Genomic DNA, 7,428 nt, shown 5'->3' with positions numbered 1-7,428 from the left:
GATTGAGTGCAGGAAGCTCCTGAAGCCAATTGGAAACTGCGCCTTGATTTTCCAATGGTTCCGGGAATCGAACGGACTCTTGGAATGGATTAAGTTCGAGACCCAAGGTACCACTGTATTGGCATCAAGTATTCTTATGTGCAAGGCCAGCGCTAACATAAGACCTTGAGTTTTATGCCGTTTTATGCAGATGAGCTTTTGTTGCGTCTTATAAATTTATGACTATGTTTCTCTTTTTTACTTTCATTTTTTCTCTGCAGGACATCTGTTTTTGAACATTGGAGTTAGCAATATTTTGTTTGTTTTTTGGAGGGGTGCAAGTACTTAGTAAGGCAATTAGCCCCTACGGACAAAGGTCCGTATAGTTAAAGCTATGGTTTTCCCAGTAGTGATGTATGGAAGTGAGAGCTGGACCATCAAGAAGGTTGATTGCCGAAGAATTGATGCTTTAGAATTATGGTGCTGGAAGGGACTCTTGAGAGTCCCATGGGCTGCAAGAAGATCAAACCTATCCATTCTGAAGGAAATCAGCCCTGAGTGCTCATTGGAAGGACAGATCCTGAAGCTGAGGCTCCAATACTTTGGCCACCTCATGAGAAGACTCCCTGGAAAAGACCCTGATGTTGGGAAAGATGGAGGGCACAAGGAGAAGGGGACGACAGAGGACGAGATGGTTGGACAGTCTTCTCGAAGCTACCAGCATGAGTTTGACCGAAATGCGGAGGCAGTGGAAGACAGGAGTGCCTTGCATGCTCTGATCCACGGGGTCACGAAGAGTCAGACACGACTAAACAACAACAAACAAGTACTTAGCCTTGCCTAGGGCACAAAATGGCCTGCCACCCCTTATGTGATCTCTCTCCATGATGGGAAAGATATCTTCTTGAGGTTCCGAAGTGCAGCACCAAACCCGCCCTCCCTGATTAGCCCTCTCTATAGCAGCAGATGCTATTAAATTTATCATAACACACATCAAACTCTGTGCTGGCTATTATATATTATTATTAAATTAATAATATTCTATATTCAAAGCCCATGTGCTGCCACTAATCTATGGTGCCCCTTCCCCATAATTTCTTGCTTTCTCACCTTACTTCCTTTACAAATTTTTATGTGTTTGGGGGCGGGGGTGTCTTGGGATCCTCTACCTGTGAGCGCAGAAAGCTTGCCAAACCAGTCCCTTTGCCTAGGGCAGAGGTTTCCAACCTTTTTGGGTCCACGGCTCCCTTGACCAACTACATACCTGGAGGAGCGTCTCCACCCCCACCGTTCATCCCACACCTGGGCCAAGAGCTCTCTCTGTGAGCCAGAGAGGTCTAGCTCCGAGGGCCTTCTGGCGGTTCCCTCCCTGTGAGAAGTGAGGTTACAGGGAACCAGGCAGAGGGCCTTCTCAGTACAGTGGTACCTCGGGTTAAGTACTTAATTCGTTCCAGAGGTCCGTTGTTAACCTGAAACTGTTCTTAACCTGAAGCACCACTTTAGCTAATGGGGCCTCCTGCTGCCGCCGCACTGCTGGAGCGCAATTTCTGTTCACATCCTGAAGCAAAGTTCTTAACCCGAGGTACTATTTCTGGGTTAGTGGAGTCTGTAACCTGAAGCGTATGTAACCTGAGGTACCACTGTCAGGGACGCGGACTTATAAAAAATATTGGGGGGGCCCGGGAAAGCTCATGAATAATAAATAAGCTCATGAATATGCAAATAAAGTGGCGCCGCCCCCTCGTGAGCGAATAGGGGAGAGCGTGCTGCACCTATTAATCAGCTCCGGAACAGCTGATATGCGGGAAACGTGGGGCTAGCCGGAGAAGAGAGGGCGAGCCCCCTCCGCTCCGGCCCTAAATAGGGCAAGCCACGCCCCCCCAGCCAGTGTGGCCGGTCGGGATTCCCCTGTTCTCGCAGGGGCTGAAACCGGCAGTGCCTTGGGAGTGGCGGTGGTGCTGCGAAGCAGCGAGGCAGGAGCCCCCGCCCCCGGGGATTCCCTAATCTCGCGGGGGACGGCCGGGGCTCTCCGACTAGGGCGCGCGGCTGACTGGCTGGCTGGCAAGGGAGCAGGTGGGGAGGAGGCGGGGGACGGCGGCGGCGCTCTGCTGGAAGGGCGCCCGAGATTATTGGGGGGGCTGAGCCCCCCCCAAAAACTTTTTTGAGGGGGCTCGAGCCCCCTCAGGCCATGGAGTCGGCACCTATGACCACTGTAGTGGCCCATGCCCTGTGGAACACCCTCCCACCAGATCAAGGAAATCAACAAGTAACTTTTAGAAGACATCTGAAAGCAGCCCTGTTTTGGGAAGTTTTTAATGTTTGATCGCATTTTTTTAAATTATTATTATTATTCTGTTGGGAGCTGCCCAGGGTGGTTGAGGAAACCCAGCCAGATGGGCAGGGTATAAATATTATTATTATTATTATTATTATTATTATTATTATTATTATTATTATTATTATTATTTTGCATTCTTTCTGCGGTACCCCTGTGGGGCTCAAGAGCCCAGTTATGTCACCCGGCAACCCCTCACCCCTTTTTGAACACCCACCCTTGTAGAGTGTTCCCTCAGCCTCTTCTCCTCTCCTCTCCCCTCTCCTTGGGAGTCCGCTGGTCTTTGAGCTCCTTCTTTGTAACTTGAAGCCATGGGTTCAAGTCCTACGGTCCAGAGCAGGATAAATTTAAAGTGCTCACCCCCCCCCCCCCGTGTGTGTGTGTGTGTGAATGCAGGCATATATTTATAATTGCATCGGGACCTAGATTTACTTTGACTACCTTTTTTCAACATCCCTTCCCTCTCCTGGAATCCTTGCTTATCTTTTCTCCCTTTCCCAACACCAACTTCTCCATTCTGCCTTGTGAATTGTTTTCCGGTTATCTTTGCAATTCTAGAAAAAAAGGAAGGACGTTTAGCCTGGAGCCTAAATTCCTCCCATTGTCAGGGAGTGACATCACATCAGCATCCCCATCTGGAAATTAAGGAATACCAGATCTAATGTCTGTGCGTGGCATGTATACAATACCTTCCTGCACTTTCCCCAAGCCAAAGGCACCCCCTGAGTCCCACTTATTGTCTGTACATTTAGAAGTCAGCTCCCTTTGTCTTTGTGTGCATTGCTTTTTTTTTTCCTTTCCTGGCCAATGCAGTGGTTAACTGCAGCAGTTGAAGCCTGCCCTTCTAGCATTCAGTTGCAAGAATTGCATATTTCTGCACGATTCAGTTCCTGGGGATGGATGTCTCTTGGCCAGGACTGCCACAAGGGTGCACATATGATGAGTGTTTGGGAGTTGGCAGCAGTTGCTAACTGTGAAGGGGCAACGGGACGGTTGGTGCGGTGTGATTGCACCAGCAGGAACATAGGATTATCTCTGCCAGTGCATTTGCACTGTGCTGACCATCTCACAAGTTCCCGTCTCCTCGCTGCAATGAGCAACAGAAGCCCACCTTCTGGGAAGCTAGCATAGCAGCTCTGCCTCACCCTCTTCCATTCTGTCCTTTGCCATAGCCCTACTCAGTGTCCATTTAATCCTCACAACAACCCTGAGAGGTAGGCAAGACTGAGAGGTTATAACAGGCCCAGGGTTACCTACCAAGCTTTATGGCTGGCTGGTTGTAGATTTGAAATGAGATCTCCCACTGTCCTAATCCAATGTGCGGTGAGATCTTACCGCATATTATTAGTGTTAATAATAATAATAATAATAATAATAATAATAATAATAATAATAATTTATTTATACCCCACCCATCTGGCTGGGTTTCCCCAGCCACTCTGGGCGGCTCCAAACAGAATTAAAAACATGATAAAACATAAAACATTTAAAACTTCCATAAACAGGGCTGCCTTCAGATGTCTTCTAAAAGTCAGATAGTTGTTTATTTGCTTGACATCTGATGAGAGGGCGTTCCACAGGGCAGGCGCCACCACCGAGAAGGCCCTCTGCCTGGTTCCCTGTGACGTCACTTCTTGAAGGGAGGGAACCTCCAGAAGGCCCCCGGAGCTAGACCTCAGTGTCCAGGCAGAATGATGGGGGTGGAGACACTCCTTCAGGTATACTGGGCCAATGCCGTTTAGGGCATGGGTGGGCAGACTAAGGCCCGGGGGCCGGACCCGACCCAATCGCCTTCTAAATCCGGCCTGTGGACAATCCGGCAATCAGCATGTTTTTACATGAGTAGAATGTGTGCTTTTATTTAAAATGCATCTCTGGGTTATTTGTGGGGCATAGGAAGTCATTCATATTTTTTCCCTTCAAAATATACCGGTAGTCTGCCCCCCCCCAAGGTCCGAGGGACAGTGGACTGGCCCCCTACCTTAAAAAGTTTGCTGACCCCTTATCTTAACGCATGAAACAGATTGAATCCCATTTGTGCTAAACATTTAAAGCAGCGTCATGCCACTTTAAACAGTTATGGCATCCCCAAAACAATCCTGGGTAGTTTTTTAAGGGTGCTGGCAGTTGTTAGGGGACCCCTAGTTCCCAGAGTTTCCCAGGGAGGGGAATTTACTCTTAAACCCCTTTGCGAATTGTAACTAGTGTGTGCGGGGGGTGTCTCCTAAGCATTCTTAAGGTAAAGGGACCCCTGACCATTAGGTCCAGTCGTGGCCGGCTCCGGGGTTGCGGTGCTCATCTTGCTTTATTGGCCAAGGGAGCCAGCGTACAGCTTCCGGGTCATGTGGCCAGCATGACTAAGCCACTTCTGGCGAACCAGAGCAGTACACAGAAACACCGTTTACCTTCCTGCTGGAGTGGTACCTATTTATCTACTTGCACTTTGACGTGCTTTCGAACTGCTAGGTTGGCAGGAGCAGGGACTGAGCAACGGGAGCTCACCCCATCACGGGGATTTGAACCGCCGACCTTCTGATCGGCAAGCCCTAGGCTCTGTGGTTTAACCCACAGTGCCACCCTCAAAAACTGTAGTTCCTAGGATTATTTGGGGAAGCCCTGAGTGTTTGAAGTGGTATGATACTGCTTTAAATGTATAGTGCAGATGGGCCCCTTTTCTTTTTGCATTGTCGGTTCTGGTTTCTGGATTTTCTGGGACAGCAGTCAGATATTTGCTCCATCCAGCTTAATATTGCCTACACTTACCGGCAACTGCTCTCCAAGTTTTTAGACATTTCCAAGTTGGCAACAGCATTCTTCTGTCCATTCAATTGATTCGGTTGGTTTCACGACATTTTATCCAACTTCCCCTGGCCTGTTTATGTTTTAATACGCTCTTCACTGCTTTGAAGGCCTTTGGGCTGAAAAGCAGTATATATAAATAAACCATCTCCGCACCTCTAAGGTTGGTCCCACCTTTTCTGTGCGCATTTATCAGAACACAGTTCCCCCTTGAAGCAGAGAACAAATGGAAAGGGGGGAAAAAGGTGCCTCTCTTTATATTAGCAAAGCTGGGGATCTGATTCAGGTGGGAGATTAGAATAAAGCAGCAAATAATGGCTATTAACCAGATGAATACATTCTGCTTCCATTGCTGCAGGTAGGAGCCTTCTCTATATGAGAGGCAGTGTGGCGTAATGGTTAGAGCAGGCTTCCTCAACCTCGGACCTCCAGATGTTTTTGGCCTACAACTCCCATAAGCCCTAGCTAGCAGGACCAGTGGTCAGGGATGCTGGGAACTGTAGTCTCAAAACATCTGGAGGGCCAAGGAAGCCTGGGTTAAGTGTTGGACTGTGACCTGGGAGACCAGGGTTCGAATCCCGACTCAGCCATGAAGCTCAGTCAACCCTGGAGTCTGTCACCATCTCTTAGCTTAGCCTACCTCCCAGGGCTGTTGTGAAGAATGTCCAGGTATTTGCAAGGTGCTGATCTTTTAATGTGGCAGCAGTTGTGCTTTGGAACTCCCTGCCACTTGACAACAGGTAGGCCCCCTTTTATCTGCATTGCTTTAGATGTATGGTGATTTATTTATTTTAAAAATTTCAGTGAGCCTAGACATATTATCAACCCATATTCACTTTTAACAGCAAATATAGTTTAATAATAAAACTCACTTAGATAAGACTTTTAGCTGTCTTATCTACCATTTTATTTACACTTAGGGAGAGCTTTGCGACTAAGCAGTTTAGAATCATAGAATCATAGAGTTGGAAGAGACCACAAGGGCCATCGAGTCCAACCCCCTGCCAAGCAGGAAACACCATCAGAGCACTCCTGACATATGGTTGTCAAGCCTCTGCTTAAAGACCTCCAAAGGAGGAGACTCCACCACACTCCTTGGCAGCAAATTCCACTGTCGAACAGCTCTTACTGTCAGGAAGCTCTTCCTAATGTTTAGGTGGAATCTTCTTTCTTGTAGTTTGGATCCATTGCTCCGTGTCCGCTTCTCTGGAGCAGCAGAGCAAAGCAACAGCAGAGCAGAGCAACATCTGAAGAAATAAACAAGCGTGCAAAACTCTGTAGAATGACTGTCATGGAAACAGTTCGTATATTTTTTACCCCACAGCATACACAGATGCAGTTCATTCGCCTAAAAAGAGCCAACAGCATTCTCTCATTTGAAGTACATGGGAATTAAATTGATTTACTGGGGTGACTCAGGCCACCTGAACCAGTTGAACAGGTTAGTCCTCCCAAACTGTTCATTTATTTGGGATTCCTAGTGTCCCTTCCTTCAGACGGGTAGAAACGGTATTATACCAAGAGAGATCCCTCTCTGCAGGCTGAAATGAAGAAGGGAAACTTACTGGGAGAGTTTCAGCCCCATCCTAAGCACGCTTGCTGTAACATCTACTGCATTCCATAGGACTCCCTTCTGAGTATGCACATGCCTTGTGCTAACTGCTTGCTCCTAAAGAAGTTGCTAGACTACAACTCCCACCATCCCTGACTATTGGCAACATGGGCTGGGAGTTCAGCGAGAGCTGGAGAGACACACATTCTACATCCGTGTACACAATTTGAACCCGGGCCCCGGGCTTCATCATGCAGTGCATTTCCTCTGCCAGAGTTTAATGGTTTCTCCCATCACCTTTTAACTTGTTGGAAGCCACCCAGGGTAGCTGGGGGGGGGGGTAACCCAGTCAGAGGGGGCGGCATATAAATATTATTATTCTTCCTGGAATCAAAAGAACACACAGCAGCAACTGGCAGTTGCTTTCTGTTGGAGTTTGCAGTTCAGCCAGGCCCCGAATCCTCCTCCTTTGTTTTAAAGTCCGTTTATTATTAGTAAAAGAGTATATTATACCTTTTTATGGGAACCACCATATAGCAAGATGCATGGGGATGATTAGGATCTGTGGCCGAGTGAGGAATTTCCTGCGCCAGCTTAAAACTCCCAGCATCCTCGGCCCAGCCAGAGATGCAACGGTCACGAAGCACTTGCATAATCTCAAGTCAGGTAAAAATCATGTATTGCAAGTTCCCCTCTACAGGTACCATTTTTCTAAGCTGGGTGTGTCTGTGTCACGGTGTGGTTTAGCAGCCAACCCCTCTTC

Source organism: Podarcis vaucheri, assembly GCF_965113315.1.
Source record: "Podarcis vaucheri genome assembly, chromosome: 8".
Taxonomy (NCBI): Eukaryota; Metazoa; Chordata; class Lepidosauria; order Squamata; family Lacertidae; genus Podarcis; species Podarcis vaucheri.
This window is presented reverse-complemented; position numbering follows the sequence as displayed.